General features: G+C 36.4%; 37 non-coding genes across 37 annotated transcripts; all 37 read left to right on the forward strand.

Moving 5' to 3' along the window:
• Positions 1 to 300: 300 nt before the first annotated feature.
• On the forward strand, positions 301 to 419 carry LOC126889054 (5S ribosomal RNA). The gene has a single exon (XR_007699859.1). It is a non-coding gene; the product is annotated as a 5S ribosomal RNA (ribosomal RNA).
• A 305-nt stretch (positions 420 to 724) lies between these two features.
• Positions 725 to 843, forward strand: LOC126888899 (5S ribosomal RNA). The gene has a single exon (XR_007699701.1). It is a non-coding gene; the product is annotated as a 5S ribosomal RNA (ribosomal RNA).
• Positions 844 to 1148: 305 nt separating this feature from the next.
• LOC126889024 (5S ribosomal RNA) lies at positions 1149 to 1267 on the forward strand. Its single transcript, XR_007699829.1, has one exon. It is a non-coding gene; the product is annotated as a 5S ribosomal RNA (ribosomal RNA).
• Positions 1268 to 1572: 305 nt separating this feature from the next.
• Positions 1573 to 1691, forward strand: LOC126888900 (5S ribosomal RNA). Its single transcript, XR_007699702.1, has one exon. It is a non-coding gene; the product is annotated as a 5S ribosomal RNA (ribosomal RNA).
• A 305-nt stretch (positions 1692 to 1996) lies between these two features.
• LOC126889055 (5S ribosomal RNA) lies at positions 1997 to 2115 on the forward strand. The gene has a single exon (XR_007699860.1). It is a non-coding gene; the product is annotated as a 5S ribosomal RNA (ribosomal RNA).
• Positions 2116 to 2420: 305 nt separating this feature from the next.
• On the forward strand, positions 2421 to 2539 carry LOC126888901 (5S ribosomal RNA). Its single transcript, XR_007699703.1, has one exon. It is a non-coding gene; the product is annotated as a 5S ribosomal RNA (ribosomal RNA).
• A 305-nt stretch (positions 2540 to 2844) lies between these two features.
• Positions 2845 to 2963, forward strand: LOC126889056 (5S ribosomal RNA). Its single transcript, XR_007699861.1, has one exon. It is a non-coding gene; the product is annotated as a 5S ribosomal RNA (ribosomal RNA).
• A 305-nt stretch (positions 2964 to 3268) lies between these two features.
• Positions 3269 to 3387, forward strand: LOC126888903 (5S ribosomal RNA). Its single transcript, XR_007699705.1, has one exon. It is a non-coding gene; the product is annotated as a 5S ribosomal RNA (ribosomal RNA).
• A 305-nt stretch (positions 3388 to 3692) lies between these two features.
• LOC126888904 (5S ribosomal RNA) lies at positions 3693 to 3811 on the forward strand. The gene has a single exon (XR_007699706.1). It is a non-coding gene; the product is annotated as a 5S ribosomal RNA (ribosomal RNA).
• Positions 3812 to 4116: 305 nt separating this feature from the next.
• LOC126888905 (5S ribosomal RNA) lies at positions 4117 to 4235 on the forward strand. The gene has a single exon (XR_007699707.1). It is a non-coding gene; the product is annotated as a 5S ribosomal RNA (ribosomal RNA).
• A 305-nt stretch (positions 4236 to 4540) lies between these two features.
• Positions 4541 to 4659, forward strand: LOC126889057 (5S ribosomal RNA). The gene has a single exon (XR_007699862.1). It is a non-coding gene; the product is annotated as a 5S ribosomal RNA (ribosomal RNA).
• Positions 4660 to 4964: 305 nt separating this feature from the next.
• On the forward strand, positions 4965 to 5083 carry LOC126888906 (5S ribosomal RNA). The gene has a single exon (XR_007699708.1). It is a non-coding gene; the product is annotated as a 5S ribosomal RNA (ribosomal RNA).
• Positions 5084 to 5388: 305 nt separating this feature from the next.
• LOC126888907 (5S ribosomal RNA) lies at positions 5389 to 5507 on the forward strand. The gene has a single exon (XR_007699709.1). It is a non-coding gene; the product is annotated as a 5S ribosomal RNA (ribosomal RNA).
• Positions 5508 to 5812: 305 nt separating this feature from the next.
• Positions 5813 to 5931, forward strand: LOC126889058 (5S ribosomal RNA). Its single transcript, XR_007699863.1, has one exon. It is a non-coding gene; the product is annotated as a 5S ribosomal RNA (ribosomal RNA).
• A 305-nt stretch (positions 5932 to 6236) lies between these two features.
• Positions 6237 to 6355, forward strand: LOC126888908 (5S ribosomal RNA). Its single transcript, XR_007699710.1, has one exon. It is a non-coding gene; the product is annotated as a 5S ribosomal RNA (ribosomal RNA).
• Positions 6356 to 6660: 305 nt separating this feature from the next.
• On the forward strand, positions 6661 to 6779 carry LOC126889090 (5S ribosomal RNA). The gene has a single exon (XR_007699894.1). It is a non-coding gene; the product is annotated as a 5S ribosomal RNA (ribosomal RNA).
• A 305-nt stretch (positions 6780 to 7084) lies between these two features.
• LOC126889060 (5S ribosomal RNA) lies at positions 7085 to 7203 on the forward strand. The gene has a single exon (XR_007699864.1). It is a non-coding gene; the product is annotated as a 5S ribosomal RNA (ribosomal RNA).
• Positions 7204 to 7508: 305 nt separating this feature from the next.
• LOC126889021 (5S ribosomal RNA) lies at positions 7509 to 7627 on the forward strand. The gene has a single exon (XR_007699825.1). It is a non-coding gene; the product is annotated as a 5S ribosomal RNA (ribosomal RNA).
• A 305-nt stretch (positions 7628 to 7932) lies between these two features.
• LOC126888909 (5S ribosomal RNA) lies at positions 7933 to 8051 on the forward strand. Its single transcript, XR_007699711.1, has one exon. It is a non-coding gene; the product is annotated as a 5S ribosomal RNA (ribosomal RNA).
• Positions 8052 to 8356: 305 nt separating this feature from the next.
• LOC126889061 (5S ribosomal RNA) lies at positions 8357 to 8475 on the forward strand. The gene has a single exon (XR_007699865.1). It is a non-coding gene; the product is annotated as a 5S ribosomal RNA (ribosomal RNA).
• Positions 8476 to 8780: 305 nt separating this feature from the next.
• Positions 8781 to 8899, forward strand: LOC126888910 (5S ribosomal RNA). The gene has a single exon (XR_007699713.1). It is a non-coding gene; the product is annotated as a 5S ribosomal RNA (ribosomal RNA).
• A 305-nt stretch (positions 8900 to 9204) lies between these two features.
• LOC126888911 (5S ribosomal RNA) lies at positions 9205 to 9323 on the forward strand. The gene has a single exon (XR_007699714.1). It is a non-coding gene; the product is annotated as a 5S ribosomal RNA (ribosomal RNA).
• A 305-nt stretch (positions 9324 to 9628) lies between these two features.
• On the forward strand, positions 9629 to 9747 carry LOC126888912 (5S ribosomal RNA). Its single transcript, XR_007699715.1, has one exon. It is a non-coding gene; the product is annotated as a 5S ribosomal RNA (ribosomal RNA).
• A 305-nt stretch (positions 9748 to 10052) lies between these two features.
• Positions 10053 to 10171, forward strand: LOC126889063 (5S ribosomal RNA). Its single transcript, XR_007699867.1, has one exon. It is a non-coding gene; the product is annotated as a 5S ribosomal RNA (ribosomal RNA).
• Positions 10172 to 10476: 305 nt separating this feature from the next.
• Positions 10477 to 10595, forward strand: LOC126888914 (5S ribosomal RNA). The gene has a single exon (XR_007699717.1). It is a non-coding gene; the product is annotated as a 5S ribosomal RNA (ribosomal RNA).
• A 305-nt stretch (positions 10596 to 10900) lies between these two features.
• Positions 10901 to 11019, forward strand: LOC126889064 (5S ribosomal RNA). The gene has a single exon (XR_007699868.1). It is a non-coding gene; the product is annotated as a 5S ribosomal RNA (ribosomal RNA).
• A 305-nt stretch (positions 11020 to 11324) lies between these two features.
• On the forward strand, positions 11325 to 11443 carry LOC126888915 (5S ribosomal RNA). The gene has a single exon (XR_007699719.1). It is a non-coding gene; the product is annotated as a 5S ribosomal RNA (ribosomal RNA).
• Positions 11444 to 11748: 305 nt separating this feature from the next.
• Positions 11749 to 11867, forward strand: LOC126889127 (5S ribosomal RNA). Its single transcript, XR_007699931.1, has one exon. It is a non-coding gene; the product is annotated as a 5S ribosomal RNA (ribosomal RNA).
• A 306-nt stretch (positions 11868 to 12173) lies between these two features.
• Positions 12174 to 12292, forward strand: LOC126888916 (5S ribosomal RNA). Its single transcript, XR_007699720.1, has one exon. It is a non-coding gene; the product is annotated as a 5S ribosomal RNA (ribosomal RNA).
• A 305-nt stretch (positions 12293 to 12597) lies between these two features.
• On the forward strand, positions 12598 to 12716 carry LOC126889065 (5S ribosomal RNA). Its single transcript, XR_007699869.1, has one exon. It is a non-coding gene; the product is annotated as a 5S ribosomal RNA (ribosomal RNA).
• Positions 12717 to 13021: 305 nt separating this feature from the next.
• On the forward strand, positions 13022 to 13140 carry LOC126888917 (5S ribosomal RNA). The gene has a single exon (XR_007699721.1). It is a non-coding gene; the product is annotated as a 5S ribosomal RNA (ribosomal RNA).
• Positions 13141 to 13445: 305 nt separating this feature from the next.
• LOC126889066 (5S ribosomal RNA) lies at positions 13446 to 13564 on the forward strand. Its single transcript, XR_007699870.1, has one exon. It is a non-coding gene; the product is annotated as a 5S ribosomal RNA (ribosomal RNA).
• Positions 13565 to 13869: 305 nt separating this feature from the next.
• On the forward strand, positions 13870 to 13988 carry LOC126888918 (5S ribosomal RNA). Its single transcript, XR_007699722.1, has one exon. It is a non-coding gene; the product is annotated as a 5S ribosomal RNA (ribosomal RNA).
• Positions 13989 to 14293: 305 nt separating this feature from the next.
• On the forward strand, positions 14294 to 14412 carry LOC126889128 (5S ribosomal RNA). The gene has a single exon (XR_007699932.1). It is a non-coding gene; the product is annotated as a 5S ribosomal RNA (ribosomal RNA).
• A 306-nt stretch (positions 14413 to 14718) lies between these two features.
• LOC126888919 (5S ribosomal RNA) lies at positions 14719 to 14837 on the forward strand. The gene has a single exon (XR_007699723.1). It is a non-coding gene; the product is annotated as a 5S ribosomal RNA (ribosomal RNA).
• Positions 14838 to 15142: 305 nt separating this feature from the next.
• On the forward strand, positions 15143 to 15261 carry LOC126889067 (5S ribosomal RNA). The gene has a single exon (XR_007699871.1). It is a non-coding gene; the product is annotated as a 5S ribosomal RNA (ribosomal RNA).
• A 305-nt stretch (positions 15262 to 15566) lies between these two features.
• Positions 15567 to 15685, forward strand: LOC126888920 (5S ribosomal RNA). Its single transcript, XR_007699724.1, has one exon. It is a non-coding gene; the product is annotated as a 5S ribosomal RNA (ribosomal RNA).
• Positions 15686 to 15926: the final 241 nt, after the last annotated feature.

The following is a 15926-nucleotide window of genomic DNA, read 5'->3' on the forward strand; positions in this document are numbered from 1 at the left end:
TTTTTCCTTGTTTAACTTTTGATATTATTTTAATAAGAATAACACTGGGCCATTGACAAAAATGAAATACATATTATGAAAGTTGTACATTCAAGTGTAATATTATTCAGTAGGACTAGGGCATGTGTTCTATAGTTTAGCAAAACAAACGAGAAGTAAAGCAGAAAGAAACCAGTATATTGCAAATACAATTATGCAATAGAAGAAACCAAATCAGAAACATTTTACATGATGGAGCAACCTTTCACAACCTGGACTATCACTTACTCATTTTTATATCAATTTGTTTCAGTTATAATTGGCAACGGCCATACCACACTGAATATACCGGTTCTCGTCCGATCACCGAAGTCAAGCAGTGTCGGGTGCGGTTAATACTTGGATGGGTGACCGCTTGGGAACACCGCATGTTGTTGCCTTCCTTTTTTTCCTTGTTTAACTTTTGATATAATTTTAATAAGAATAACACTGGGCCATTGACAAAAATTAAATACATATTATGAAAGTTGTACATTCAAGTGTAATATTATTCAGTAGGACTATGGCATGTGTTCTATAGTTTAGCAAAGCAAACTAGAAGTAAAGCAGAAAGAAAACAGTATATTGCAAATACAATTATGCAATAGAAGACACCGAATCAGAAACATTTTACATGATGGAGCAACCTTTCACAACCTGGACTATCACTTACTCATTTTTAAATCAATTTGTTTCAGTTATAATCGGCAACGGCCATACCACACTGAATATACCGGTTCTCGTCCGATCACCGAAGTCAAGCAGTGTCGGGTGCGGTTAGTACTTGGATGGGTGACCGCTTGGGAACACCGCATGTTGTTGCCTTCCTTTTTTTCCTTGTTTAACTTTTGATATTATTTTAATAAGAATATCACTGAGCCATTGATAAAAACGAAATGCATATTATGCAAGTTGCACATTCAAGTGTAATATTATTCAGTAGGACTAGGGCATGTGTTCTACACTTTAGCAAAACAAACTAGAAGTAAAGCAGAAAGAAAACAGTATATTGCAAATACAATTGTGCAATAGAAGAAACCAAATCAGAAACATTTTACATGAGGGAGCAACCTTTCACAAACTGGACTATCACTTACTCATTTTTATATCAATTTGTTTCATTTATAATCGGCAACGGCCATACCACACTGAATATACCGGTTCTCGTCCGATCACCGAAGTCAAGCAGTGTCGGGTGCGGTTAGTACTTGGATGGGTGACCGCTTGGGAACACCGCTTGTTGTTGCCTTCCTTTTTTTCCTTGTTTAACTTTTGATATTATTTTAACAAGAATATCACTGAGCCATTGATAAAAACGAAATGCATATTATGAAAGTTGTACATTCAAGTGTAATATTATTCAGTAGGACTAGGGCATGTGTTCTACACTTTAGCAAAACAAACTAGAAGTAAAGCAGAAAGAAAACAGTATATTGCAAATACAATTGTGCAATAGAAGAAACCAAATCAGAAACATTTTACATGAGGGAGCAACCTCTCACAAACTGGACTATCACTTACTCATTTTTATATCAATTTGTTTCATTTATAATCGGCAACGGCCATACCACACTGAATATACCGGTTCTCGTCCGATCACCGAAGTCAAGCAGTGTCGGGTGCGGTTAGTACTTGGATGGGTGACCGCTTGGGAACACCGCATGTTGTTGCCTTCCTTTTTTTCCTTGTTTAACTTTTGATATTATTTTAACAAGAATATCACTGAGCCATTGATAAAAATGAAATACATATTATGAAAGTTGTACATTCAAGTGTAATATTATTCAGTAGGACTAGGGCATGTGTTCTATAGTTTAGCAAAACAAACGAGAAGTAAAGCAGAAAGAAACCAGTATATTGCAAATACAATTATGCAATAGAAGACACCGAATCAGAAACATTTTACATGATGGAGCAACCTTTCACAACCTGGACTATCACTTACTCATTTTTATATCAATTTGTTTCAGTTATAATTGGCAACGGCCATACCACACTGAATATACCGGTTCTCGTCCGATCACCGAAGTCAAGCAGTGTCGGGTGCGGTTAATACTTGGATGGGTGACCGCTTGGGAACACCGCATGTTGTTGCCTTCCTTTTTTTCCTTGTTTAACTTTTGATATAATTTTAATAAGAATAACACTGGGCCATTGACAAAAATTAAATACATATTATGAAAGTTGTACATTCAAGTGTAATATTATTCAGTAGGACTATGGCATGTGTTCTATAGTTTAGCAAAGCAAACTAGAAGTAAAGCAGAAAGAAAACAGTATATTGCAAATACAATTATGCAATAGAAGACACCGAATCAGAAACATTTTACATGATGGAGCAACCTTTCACAACCTGGACTATCACTTACTCATTTTTAAATCAATTTGTTTCAGTTATAATCGGCAACGGCCATACCACACTGAATATACCGGTTCTCGTCCGATCACCGAAGTCAAGCAGTGTCGGGTGCGGTTAGTACTTGGATGGGTGACCGCTTGGGAACACCGCATGTTGTTGCCTTCCTTTTTTTCCTTGTTTAACTTTTGATATTATTTTAATAAGAATATCACTGAGCCATTGATAAAAACGAAATGCATATTATGCAAGTTGTACATTCAAGTGTAATATTATTCAGTAGGACTAGGGCATGTGTTCTACACTTTAGCAAAACAAACGAGAAGTAAAGCAGAAAGAAACCAGTATATTGCAAATACAATTATGCAATAGAAGACACCGAATCAGAAACATTTTACATGATGGAGCAACCTTTCACAACCTGGACTATCACTTACTCATTTTTATATCAATTTGTTTCAGTTATAATTGGCAACGGCCATACCACACTGAATATACCGGTTCTCGTCCGATCACCGAAGTCAAGCAGTGTCGGGTGCGGTTAATACTTGGATGGGTGACCGCTTGGGAACACCGCATGTTGTTGCCTTCCTTTTTTTCCTTGTTTAACTTTTGATATAATTTTAATAAGAATAACACTGGGCCATTGACAAAAATTAAATACATATTATGAAAGTTGTACATTCAAGTGTAATATTATTCAGTAGGACTATGGCATGTGTTCTATAGTTTAGCAAAGCAAACTAGAAGTAAAGCAGAAAGAAAACAGTATATTGCAAATACAATTATGCAATAGAAGACACGGAATCAGAAACATTTTACATGATGGAGCAACCTTTCACAACCTGGACTATCACTTACTCATTTTTAAATCAATTTGTTTCAGTTATAATCGGCAACGGCCATACCACACTGAATATACCGGTTCTCGTCCGATCACCGAAGTCAAGCAGTGTCGGGTGCGGTTAGTACTTGGATGGGTGACCGCTTGGGAACACCGCATGTTGTTGCCTTCCTTTTTTTCCTTGTTTAACTTTTGATATTATTTTAATAAGAATATCACTGAGCCATTGATAAAAACGAAATGCATATTATGCAAGTTGTACATTCAAGTGTAATATTATTCAGTAGGACTAGGGCATGTGTTCTACACTTTAGCAAAACAAACTAGAAGTAAAGCAGAAAGAAAACAGTATATTGCAAATACAATTGTGCAATAGAAGAAACCAAATCAGAAACATTTTACATGAGGGAGCAACCTCTCACAAACTGGACTATCACTTACTCATTTTTATATCAATTTGTTTCATTTATAATCGGCAACGGCCATACCACACTGAATATACCGGTTCTCGTCCGATCACCGAAGTCAAGCAGTGTCGGGTGCGGTTAGTACTTGGATGGGTGACCGCTTGGGAACACCGCATGTTGTTGCCTTCCTTTTTTTCCTTGTTTAACTTTTGATATTATTTTAACAAGAATATCACTGAGCCATTGATAAAAACGAAATGCATATTATGAAAGTTGTACATTCAAGTGTAATATTATTCAGTAGGACTAGGGCATGTGTTCTACACTTTAGCAAAACAAACTAGAAGTAAAGCAGAAAGAAAACAGTATATTGCAAATACAATTGTGCAATAGAAGAAACCAAATCAGAAACATTTTACATGAGGGAGCAACCTCTCACAACCTGGACTATCACTTACTCATTTTTATATCAATTTGTTTCATTTATAATCGGCAACGGCCATACCACACTGAATATACCGGTTCTCGTCCGATCACCGAAGTCAAGCAGTGTCGGGTGCGGTTAGTACTTGGATGGGTGACCGCTTGGGAACACCGCATGTTGTTGCCTTCCTTTTTTTCCTTGTTTAACTTTTGATATTATTTTAACAAGAATATCACTGAGCCATTGATAAAAATGAAATACATATTATGAAAGTTGTACATTCAAGTGTAATATTATTCAGTAGGACTAGGGCATGTGTTCTATAGTTTAGCAAAACAAACGAGAAGTAAAGCAGAAAGAAACCAGTATATTGCAAATACAATTATGCAATAGAAGACACCGAATCAGAAACATTTTACATGATGGAGCAACCTTTCACAACCTGGACTATCACTTACTCATTTTTATATCAATTTGTTTCAGTTATAATTGGCAACGGCCATACCACACTGAATATACCGGTTCTCGTCCGATCACCGAAGTCAAGCAGTGTCGGGTGCGGTTAATACTTGGATGGGTGACCGCTTGGGAACACCGCATGTTGTTGCCTTCCTTTTTTTCCTTGTTTAACTTTTGATATAATTTTAATAAGAATAACACTGGGCCATTGACAAAAATTAAATACATATTATGAAAGTTGTACATTCAAGTGTAATATTATTCAGTAGGACTATGGCATGTGTTCTATAGTTTAGCAAAGCAAACTAGAAGTAAAGCAGAAAGAAAACAGTATATTGCAAATACAATTATGCAATAGAAGACACCGAATCAGAAACATTTTACATGATGGAGCAACCTTTCACAACCTGGACTATCACTTACTCATTTTTAAATCAATTTGTTTCAGTTATAATCGGCAACGGCCATACCACACTGAATATACCGGTTCTCGTCCGATCACCGAAGTCAAGCAGTGTCGGGTGCGGTTAGTACTTGGATGGGTGACCGCTTGGGAACACCGCATGTTGTTGCCTTCCTTTTTTTCCTTGTTTAACTTTTGATATTATTTTAATAAGAATATCACTGAGCCATTGATAAAAACGAAATGCATATTATGCAAGTTGTACATTCAAGTGTAATATTATTCAGTAGGACTAGGGCATGTGTTCTACACTTTAGCAAAACAAACTAGAAGTAAAGCAGAAAGAAAACAGTATATTGCAAATACAATTGTGCAATAGAAGAAACCAAATCAGAAACATTTTACATGAGGGAGCAACCTCTCACAAACTGGACTATCACTTACTCATTTTTATATCAATTTGTTTCATTTATAATCGGCAACGGCCATACCACACTGAATATACCGGTTCTCGTCCGATCACCGAAGTCAAGCAGTGTCGGGTGCGGTTAGTACTTGGATGGGTGACCGCTTGGGAACACCGCATGTTGTTGCCTTCCTTTTTTTCCTTGTTTAACTTTTGATATTATTTTAACAAGAATATCACTGAGCCATTGATAAAAACGAAATGCATATTATGAAAGTTGTACATTCAAGTGTAATATTATTCAGTAGGACTAGGGCATGTGTTCTACACTTTAGCAAAACAAACTAGAAGTAAAGCAGAAAGAAAACAGTATATTGCAAATACAATTGTGCAATAGAAGAAACCAAATCAGAAACATTTTACATGAGGGAGCAACCTCTCACAACCTGGACTATCACTTACTCATTTTTATATCAATTTGTTTCATTTATAATCGGCAACGGCCATACCACACTGAATATACCGGTTCTCGTCCGATCACCGAAGTCAAGCAGTGTCGGGTGCGGTTAATACTTGGATGGGTGACCGCTTGGGAACACCGCATGTTGTTGCCTTCCTTTTTTTCCTTGTTTAACTTTTGATATTATTTTAATAAGAATAACACTGGGCCATTGACAAAAATGAAATACATATTATGAAAGTTGTACATTCAAGTGTAATATTATTCAGTAGGACTAGGGCATGTGTTCTATAGTTTAGCAAAACAAACGAGAAGTAAAGCAGAAAGAAACCAGTATATTGCAAATACAATTATGCAATAGAAGACACCGAATCAGAAACATTTTACATGATGGAGCAACCTTTCACAACCTGGACTATCACTTACTCATTTTTAAATCAATTTGTTTCAGTTATAATCGGCAACGGCCATACCACACTGAATATACCGGTTCTCGTCCGATCACCGAAGTCAAGCAGTGTCGGGTGCGGTTAGTACTTGGATGGGTGACCGCTTGGGAACACCGCATGTTGTTGCCTTCCTTTTTTTCCTTGTTTAACTTTTGATATTATTTTAATAAGAATAACACTGGGCCATTGACAAAAATGAAATACATATTATGAAAGTTGTATATTTAAGTGTAATATTATTCAGTAGGACAATGGCATGTGTTCTATATTTTAGCAAAGCGAACGAGAAGTAAAGCAGAAAGAAACCAGTATATTGCAAATACAATTATGCAATAGAAGAAACCGAATCAGAAACATTTTACATGAGGGAGCAACCTTTCACAACCTGGACTATCACTTACTCATTTTTAAATCAATTTGTTTCATTTATAATCGGCAACGGCCATACCACACTGAATATACCGGTTCTCGTCCGATCACCGAAGTCAAGCAGTGTCGGGTGCGGTTATTACTTGGATGGGTGACCGCTTGGGAACACCGCATGTTGTTGCCTTCCTTTTTTTCCTTGTTTAACTTTTGATATTATTTTAATAAGAATAACACTGGGCCATTGACAAAAATGAAATACATATTATGAAAGTTGTACATTCAAGTGTAATATTATTCAGTAGGACTAGGGCATGTGTTCTATAGTTTAGCAAAACAAACGAGAAGTAAAGCAGAAAGAAACCAGTATATTGCAAATACAATTATGCAATAGAAGACACCGAATCAGAAACATTTTACATGATGGAGCAACCTTTCACAACCTGGACTATCACTTACTCATTTTTATATCAATTTGTTTCAGTTATAATTGGCAACGGCCATACCACACTGAATATACCGGTTCTCGTCCGATCACCGAAGTCAAGCAGTGTCGGGTGCGGTTAATACTTGGATGGGTGACCGCTTGGGAACACCGCATGTTGTTGCCTTCCTTTTTTTCCTTGTTTAACTTTTGATATTATTTTAACAAGAATATCACTGAGCCATTGATAAAAACGAAATGCATATTATGAAAGTTGTACATTCAAGTGTAATATTATTCAGTAGGACTAGTGCATGTGTTCTACACTTTAGCAAAACAAACTAGAAGTAAAGCAGAAAGAAAACAGTATATTGCAAATACAATTGTGCAATAGAAGACACCGAATCAGAAACATTTTACATGATGGAGCAACCTTTCACAACCTGGACTATCACTTACTCATTTTTAAATCAATTTGTTTCAGTTATAATCGGCAACGGCCATACCACACTGAATATACCGGTTCTCGTCCGATCACCGAAGTCAAGCAGTGTCGGGTGCGGTTAGTATTTGGATGGGTGACCGCTTGGGAACACCGCATGTTGTTGCCTTCCTTTTTTTCCTTGTTTAACTTTTGATATTATTTTAATAAGAATATCACTGAGCCATTGATAAAAACGAAATGCATATTATGCAAGTTGTACATTCAACTGTAATATTATTCAGTAGGACTAGGGCATGTGTTCTACACTTTAGCAAAACAAACTAGAAGTAAAGCAGAAAGAAAACAGTATATTGCAAATACAATTGTGCAATAGAAGAAACCAAATCAGAAACATTTTACATGAGGGAGCAACCTCTCACAAACTGGACTATCACTTACTCATTTTTATATCAATTTGTTTCATTTATAATCGGCAACGGCCATACCACACTGAATATACCGGTTCTCGTCCGATCACCGAAGTCAAGCAGTGTCGGGTGCGGTTAGTACTTGGATGGGTGACCGCTTGGGAACACCGCATGTTGTTGCCTTCCTTTTTTTCCTTGTTTAACTTTTGATATTATTTTAATAAGAATAACACTGGGCCATTGACAAAAATGAAATACATATTATGAAAGTTGTACATTCAAGTGTAATATTATTCAGTAGGACTAGGGCATGTGTTCTATAGTTTAGCAAAACAAACGAGAAGTAAAGCAGAAAGAAACCAGTATATTGCAAATACAATTATGCAATAGAAGAAACCAAATCAGAAACATTTTACATGATGGAGCAACCTTTCACAACCTGGACTATCACTTACTCATTTTTATATCAATTTGTTTCAGTTATAATTGGCAACGGCCATACCACACTGAATATACCGGTTCTCGTCCGATCACCGAAGTCAAGCAGTGTCGGGTGCGGTTAATACTTGGATGGGTGACCGCTTGGGAACACCGCATGTTGTTGCCTTCCTTTTTTTCCTTGTTTAACTTTTGATATAATTTTAATAAGAATAACACTGGGCCATTGACAAAAATTAAATACATATTATGAAAGTTGTACATTCAAGTGTAATATTATTCAGTAGGACTATGGCATGTGTTCTATAGTTTAGCAAAGCAAACTAGAAGTAAAGCAGAAAGAAAACAGTATATTGCAAATACAATTATGCAATAGAAGACACCGAATCAGAAACATTTTACATGATGGAGCAACCTTTCACAACCTGGACTATCACTTACTCATTTTTAAATCAATTTGTTTCAGTTATAATCGGCAACGGCCATACCACACTGAATATACCGGTTCTCGTCCGATCACCGAAGTCAAGCAGTGTCGGGTGCGGTTAGTACTTGGATGGGTGACCGCTTGGGAACACCGCATGTTGTTGCCTTCCTTTTTTTCCTTGTTTAACTTTTGATATTATTTTAATAAGAATATCACTGAGCCATTGATAAAAACGAAATGCATATTATGCAAGTTGTACATTCAAGTGTAATATTATTCAGTAGGACTAGGGCATGTGTTCTACACTTTAGCAAAACAAACTAGAAGTAAAGCAGAAAGAAAACAGTATATTGCAAATACAATTGTGCAATAGAAGAAACCAAATCAGAAACATTTTACATGAGGGAGCAACCTTTCACAAACTGGACTATCACTTACTCATTTTTATATCAATTTGTTTCATTTATAATCGGCAACGGCCATACCACACTGAATATACCGGTTCTCGTCCGATCACCGAAGTCAAGCAGTGTCGGGTGCGGTTAGTACTTGGATGGGTGACCGCTTGGGAACACCGCATGTTGTTGCCTTCCTTTTTTTCCTTGTTTAACTTTTGATATTATTTTAACAAGAATATCACTGAGCCATTGATAAAAACGAAATGCATATTATGAAAGTTGTACATTCAAGTGTAATATTATTCAGTAGGACTAGGGCATGTGTTCTACACTTTAGCAAAACAAACTAGAAGTAAAGCAGAAAGAAAACAGTATATTGCAAATACAATTGTGCAATAGAAGAAACCAAATCAGAAACATTTTACATGAGGGAGCAACCTCTCACAAACTAGACTATCACTTACTCATTTTTATATCAATTTGTTTCATTTATAATCGGCAACGGCCATACCACACTGAATATACCGGTTCTCGTCCGATCACCGAAGTCAAGCAGTGTCGGGTGCGGTTAGTACTTGGATGGGTGACCGCTTGGGAACACCGCATGTTGTTGCCTTCCTTTTTTTCCTTGTTTAACTTTTGATATTATTTTAACAAGAATATCACTGAGCCATTGATAAAAATGAAATACATATTATGAAAGTTGTACATTCAAGTGTAATATTATTCAGTAGGACTAGGGCATGTGTTCTATAGTTTAGCAAAACAAACGAGAAGTAAAGCAGAAAGAAACCAGTATATTGCAAATACAATTATGCAATAGAAGACACCGAATCAGAAACATTTTACATGATGGAGCAACCTTTCACAACCTGGACTATCACTTACTCATTTTTATATCAATTTGTTTCAGTTATAATTGGCAACGGCCATACCACACTGAATATACCGGTTCTCGTCCGATCACCGAAGTCAAGCAGTGTCGGGTGCGGTTAATACTTGGATGGGTGACCGCTTGGGAACACCGCATGTTGTTGCCTTCCTTTTTTTCCTTGTTTAACTTTTGATATAATTTTAATAAGAATAACACTGGGCCATTGACAAAAATTAAATACATATTATGAAAGTTGTACATTCAAGTGTAATATTATTCAGTAGGACTATGGCATGTGTTCTATAGTTTAGCAAAGCAAACTAGAAGTAAAGCAGAAAGAAAACAGTATATTGCAAATACAATTATGCAATAGAAGACACCGAATCAGAAACATTTTACATGATGGAGCAACCTTTCACAACCTGGACTATCACTTACTCATTTTTAAATCAATTTGTTTCAGTTATAATCGGCAACGGCCATACCACACTGAATATACCGGTTCTCGTCCGATCACCGAAGTCAAGCAGTGTCGGGTGCGGTTAGTACTTGGATGGGTGACCGCTTGGGAACACCGCATGTTGTTGCCTTCCTTTTTTTCCTTGTTTAACTTTTGATATTATTTTAATAAGAATATCACTGAGCCATTGATAAAAACGAAATGCATATTATGCAAGTTGTACATTCAAGTGTAATATTATTCAGTAGGACTAGGGCATGTGTTCTACACTTTAGCAAAACAAACTAGAAGTAAAGCAGAAAGAAAACAGTATATTGCAAATACAATTGTGCAATAGAAGAAACCAAATCAGAAACATTTTACATGAGGGAGCAACCTCTCACAAACTGGACTATCACTTACTCATTTTTATATCAATTTGTTTCATTTATAATCGGCAACGGCCATACCACACTGAATATACCGGTTCTCGTCCGATCACCGAAGTCAAGCAGTGTCGGGTGCGGTTAATACTTGGATGGGTGACCGCTTGGGAACACCGCATGTTGTTGCCTTCCTTTTTTTCCTTGTTTAACTTTTGATATTATTTTAACAAGAATATCACTGAGCCATTGATAAAAACGAAATGCATATTATGAAAGTTGTACATTCAAGTGTAATATTATTCAGTAGGACTAGGGCATGTGTTCTACACTTTAGCAAAACAAACTAGAAGTAAAGCAGAAAGAAAACAGTATATTGCAAATACAATTGTGCAATAGAAGAAACCAAATCAGAAACATTTTACATGAGGGAGCAACCTCTCACAAACTGGACTATCACTTACTCATTTTTATATCAATTTGTTTCATTTATAATCGGCAACGGCCATACCACACTGAATATACCGGTTCTCGTCCGATCACCGAAGTCAAGCAGTGTCGGGTGCGGTTAGTACTTGGATGGGTGACCGCTTGGGAACACCGCATGTTGTTGCCTTCCTTTTTTTCCTTGTTTAACTTTTGATATTATTTTAATAAGAATAACACTGGGCCATTGACAAAAATTAAATACATATTATGAAAGTTGTACATTCAAGTGTAATATTATTCAGTAGGACTAGGGCATGTGTTCTATAGTTTAGCAAAACAAACGAGAAGTAAAGCAGAAAGAAACCAGTATATTGCAAATACAATTATGCAATAGAAGACACCGAATCAGAAACATTTTACATGATGGAGCAACCTTTCACAACCTGGACTATCACTTACTCATTTTTAAATCAATTTGTTTCAGTTATAATTGGCAACGGCCATACCACACTGAATATACCGGTTCTCGTCCGATCACCGAAGTCAAGCAGTTTCGGGTGCGGTTAATACTTGGATGGGTGACCGCTTGGGAACACCGCATGTTGTTGCCTTCCTTTTTTTCCTTGTTTAACTTTTGATATAATTTTAATAAGAATAACACTGGGCCATTGACAAAAATTAAATACATATTATGAAAGTTGTACATTAAAGTGTAATATTATTTCAGTAGGACTATGGCATGTGTTCTATAGTTTAGCAAAGCAAACTAGAAGTAAAGCAGAAAGAAAACAGTATATTGCAAATACAATTATGCAATAGAAGACACCGAATCAGAAACATTTTACATGATGGAGCAACCTTTCACAACCTGGACTATCACTTACTCATTTTTAAATCAATTTGTTTCAGTTATAATCGGCAACGGCCATACCACACTGAATATACCGGTTCTCGTCCGATCACCGAAGTCAAGCAGTGTCGGGTGCGGTTAGTACTTGGATGGGTGACCGCTTGGGAACACCGCATGTTGTTGCCTTCCTTTTTTTCCTTGTTTAACTTTTGATATTATTTTAATAAGAATAACACTGGGCCATTGACAAAAATGAAATACATATTATGAAAGTTGTACATTCAAGTGTAATATTATTCAGTAGGACTAGGGCATGTGTTCTATAGTTTAGCAAAACAAACGAGAAGTAAAGCAGAAAGAAACCAGTATATTGCAAATACAATTATGCAATAGAAGACACCGAATCAGAAACATTTTACATGATGGAGCAACCTTTCACAACCTGGACTATCACTTACTCATTTTTATATCAATTTGTTTCAGTTATAATTGGCAACGGCCATACCACACTGAATATACCGGTTCTCGTCCGATCACCGAAGTCAAGCAGTGTCGGGTGCGGTTAATACTTGGATGGGTGACCGCTTGGGAACACCGCATGTTGTTGCCTTCCTTTTTTTCCTTGTTTAACTTTTGATATAATTTTAATAAGAATAACACTGGGCCATTGACAAAAATTAAATACATATTATGAAAGTTGTACATTCAAGTGTAATATTATTCAGTAGGACTATGGCATGTGTTCTATAGTTTAGCAAAGCAAACTAGAAGTAAAGCAGAAAGAAAACAGTATATTGCAAATACAATTATGCAATAGAAGACACCGAATCAGAAACATTTTACATGATGGAGCAACCTTTCACAACCTGGACTATCACTTACTCATTTTTAAATCAATTTGTTTCAGTTATAATCGGCAACGGCCATACCACACTGAATATACCGGTTCTCGTCCGATCACCGAAGTCAAGCAGTGTCGGGTGCGGTTAGTACTTGGATGGGTGACCGCTTGGGAACACCGCATGTTGTTGCCTTCCTTTTTTTCCTTGTTTAACTTTTGATATTATTTTAATAAGAATATCACTGAGCCATTGATAAAAACGAAATGCATATTATGCAAGTTGTACATTCAAGTGTAATATTATTCAGTAGGACTAGGGCATGTGTTCTACACTTTAGCAAAACAAACTAGAAGTAAAGCAGAAAGAAAACAGTATATTGCAAATACAATTGTGCAATAGAAGAAACCAAATCAGAAACATTTTACATGAGGGAGCAACCTCTCACAAACTGGACTATCACTTACTCATTTTTATATCAATTTGTTTCATTTATAATCGGCAACGGCCATACCACACTGAATATACCGGTTCTCGTCCGATCACCGAAGTCAAGCAGTGTCGGGTGCGGTTAATACTTGGATGGGTGACCGCTTGGGAACACCGCATGTTGTTGCCTTCCTTTTTTTCCTTGTTTAACTTTTGATATTATTTTAACAAGAATATCACTGAGCCATTGATAAAAACGAAATGCATATTATGAAAGTTGTACATTCAAGTGTAATATTATTCAGTAGGACTAGGGCATGTGTTCTACACTTTAGCAAAACAAACTAGAAGTAAAGCAGAAAGAAAACAGTATATTGCAAATACAATTGTGCAATAGAAGAAACCAAATCAGAAACATTTTACATGAGGGAGCAACCTCTCACAAACTGGACTATCACTTACTCATTTTTATATCAATTTGTTTCATTTATAATCGGCAACGGCCATACCACACTGAATATACCGGTTCTCGTCCGATCACCGAAGTCAAGCAGTGTCGGGTGCGGTTAGTACTTGGATGGGTGACCGCTTGGGAACACCGCATGTTGTTGCCTTCCTTTTTTTCCTTGTTTAACTTTTGATATTATTTTAATAAGAATAACACTGGGCCATTGACAAAAATGAAATACATATTATGAAAGTTGTACATTCAAGTGTAATATTATTCAGTAGGACTAGGGCATGTGTTCTATAGTTTAGCAAAACAAACGAGCAGTAAAGCAGAAAGAAACCAGTATATTGCAAATACAATTATGCAATAGAAGACACCGAATCAGAAACATTTTACATGATGGAGCAACCTTTCACAACCTGGACTATCACTTACTCATTTTTAAATCAATTTGTTTCAGTTATAATTGGCAACGGCCATACCACACTGAATATACCGGTTCTCGTCCGATCACCGAAGTCAAGCAGTTTCGGGTGCGGTTAATACTTGGATGGGTGACCGCTTGGGAACACCGCATGTTGTTGCCTTCCTTTTTTTCCTTGTTTAACTTTTGATATAATTTTAATAAGAATAACACTGGGCCATTGACAAAAATTAAATACATATTATGAAAGTTGTACATTAAAGTGTAATATTATTTCAGTAGGACTATGGCATGTGTTCTATAGTTTAGCAAAGCAAACTAGAAGTAAAGCAGAAAGAAAACAGTATATTGCAAATACAATTATGCAATAGAAGACACCGAATCAGAAACATTTTACATGATGGAGCAACCTTTCACAACCTGGACTATCACTTACTCATTTTTAAATCAATTTGTTTCAGTTATAATCGGCAACGGCCATACCACACTGAATATACCGGTTCTCGTCCGATCACCGAAGTCAAGCAGTGTCGGGTGCGGTTAGTACTTGGATGGGTGACCGCTTGGGAACACCGCATGTTGTTGCCTTCCTTTTTTTCCTTGTTTAACTTTTGATATTATTTTAATAAGAATAACACTGGGCCATTGACAAAAATGAAATACATATTATGAAAGTTGTACATTCAAGTGTAATATTATTCAGTAGGACTAGGGCATGTGTTCTATAGTTTAGCAAAACAAACGAGAAGTAAAGCAGAAAGAAACCAGTATATTGCAAATACAATTATGCAATAGAAGACACCGAATCAGAAACATTTTACATGATGGAGCAACCTTTCACAACCTGGACTATCACTTACTCATTTTTAAATCAATTTGTTTCAGTTATAATCGGCAACGGCCATACCACACTGAATATACCGGTTCTCGTCCGATCACCGAAGTCAAGCAGTGTCGGGTGCGGTTAATACTTGGATGGGTGACCGCTTGGGAACACCGCATGTTGTTGCCTTCCTTTTTTTCCTTGTTTAACTTTTGATATAATTTTAATAAGAATAACACTGGGCCATTGACAAAAATTAAATACATATTATGAAAGTTGTACATTCAAGTGTAATATTATTCAGTAGGACTATGGCATGTGTTCTATAGTTTAGCAAAGCAAACTAGAAGTAAAGCAGAAAGAAAACAGTATATTGCAAATACAATTATGCAATAGAAGACACCGAATCAGAAACATTTTACATGATGGAGCAACCTTTCACAACCTGGACTATCACTTACTCATTTTTAAATCAATTTGTTTCAGTTATAATCGGCAACGGCCATACCACACTGAATATACCGGTTCTCGTCCGATCACCGAAGTCAAGCAGTGTCGGGTGCGGTTAGTACTTGGATGGGTGACCGCTTGGGAACACCGCATGTTGTTGCCTTCCTTTTTTTCCTTGTTTAACTTTTGATATTATTTTAACAAGAATATCACTGAGCCATTGATAAAAACGAAATGCATATTATGAAAGTTGTACATTCAAGTGTAATATTATTCAGTAGGACTAGGGCATGTGTTCTACACTTTAGCAAAACAAACTAGAAGTAAAGCAGAAAGAAAACAGTATATTGCAAATACAATTGTGCAATAGAAGAAACCAAATCAGAAACATTTTACATGAGGGA

Source organism: Diabrotica virgifera, chromosome 7 (genome assembly GCF_917563875.1).
Source record: "Diabrotica virgifera virgifera chromosome 7, PGI_DIABVI_V3a".
Lineage (NCBI taxonomy): Eukaryota > Metazoa > Arthropoda > Insecta > Coleoptera > Chrysomelidae > Diabrotica > Diabrotica virgifera.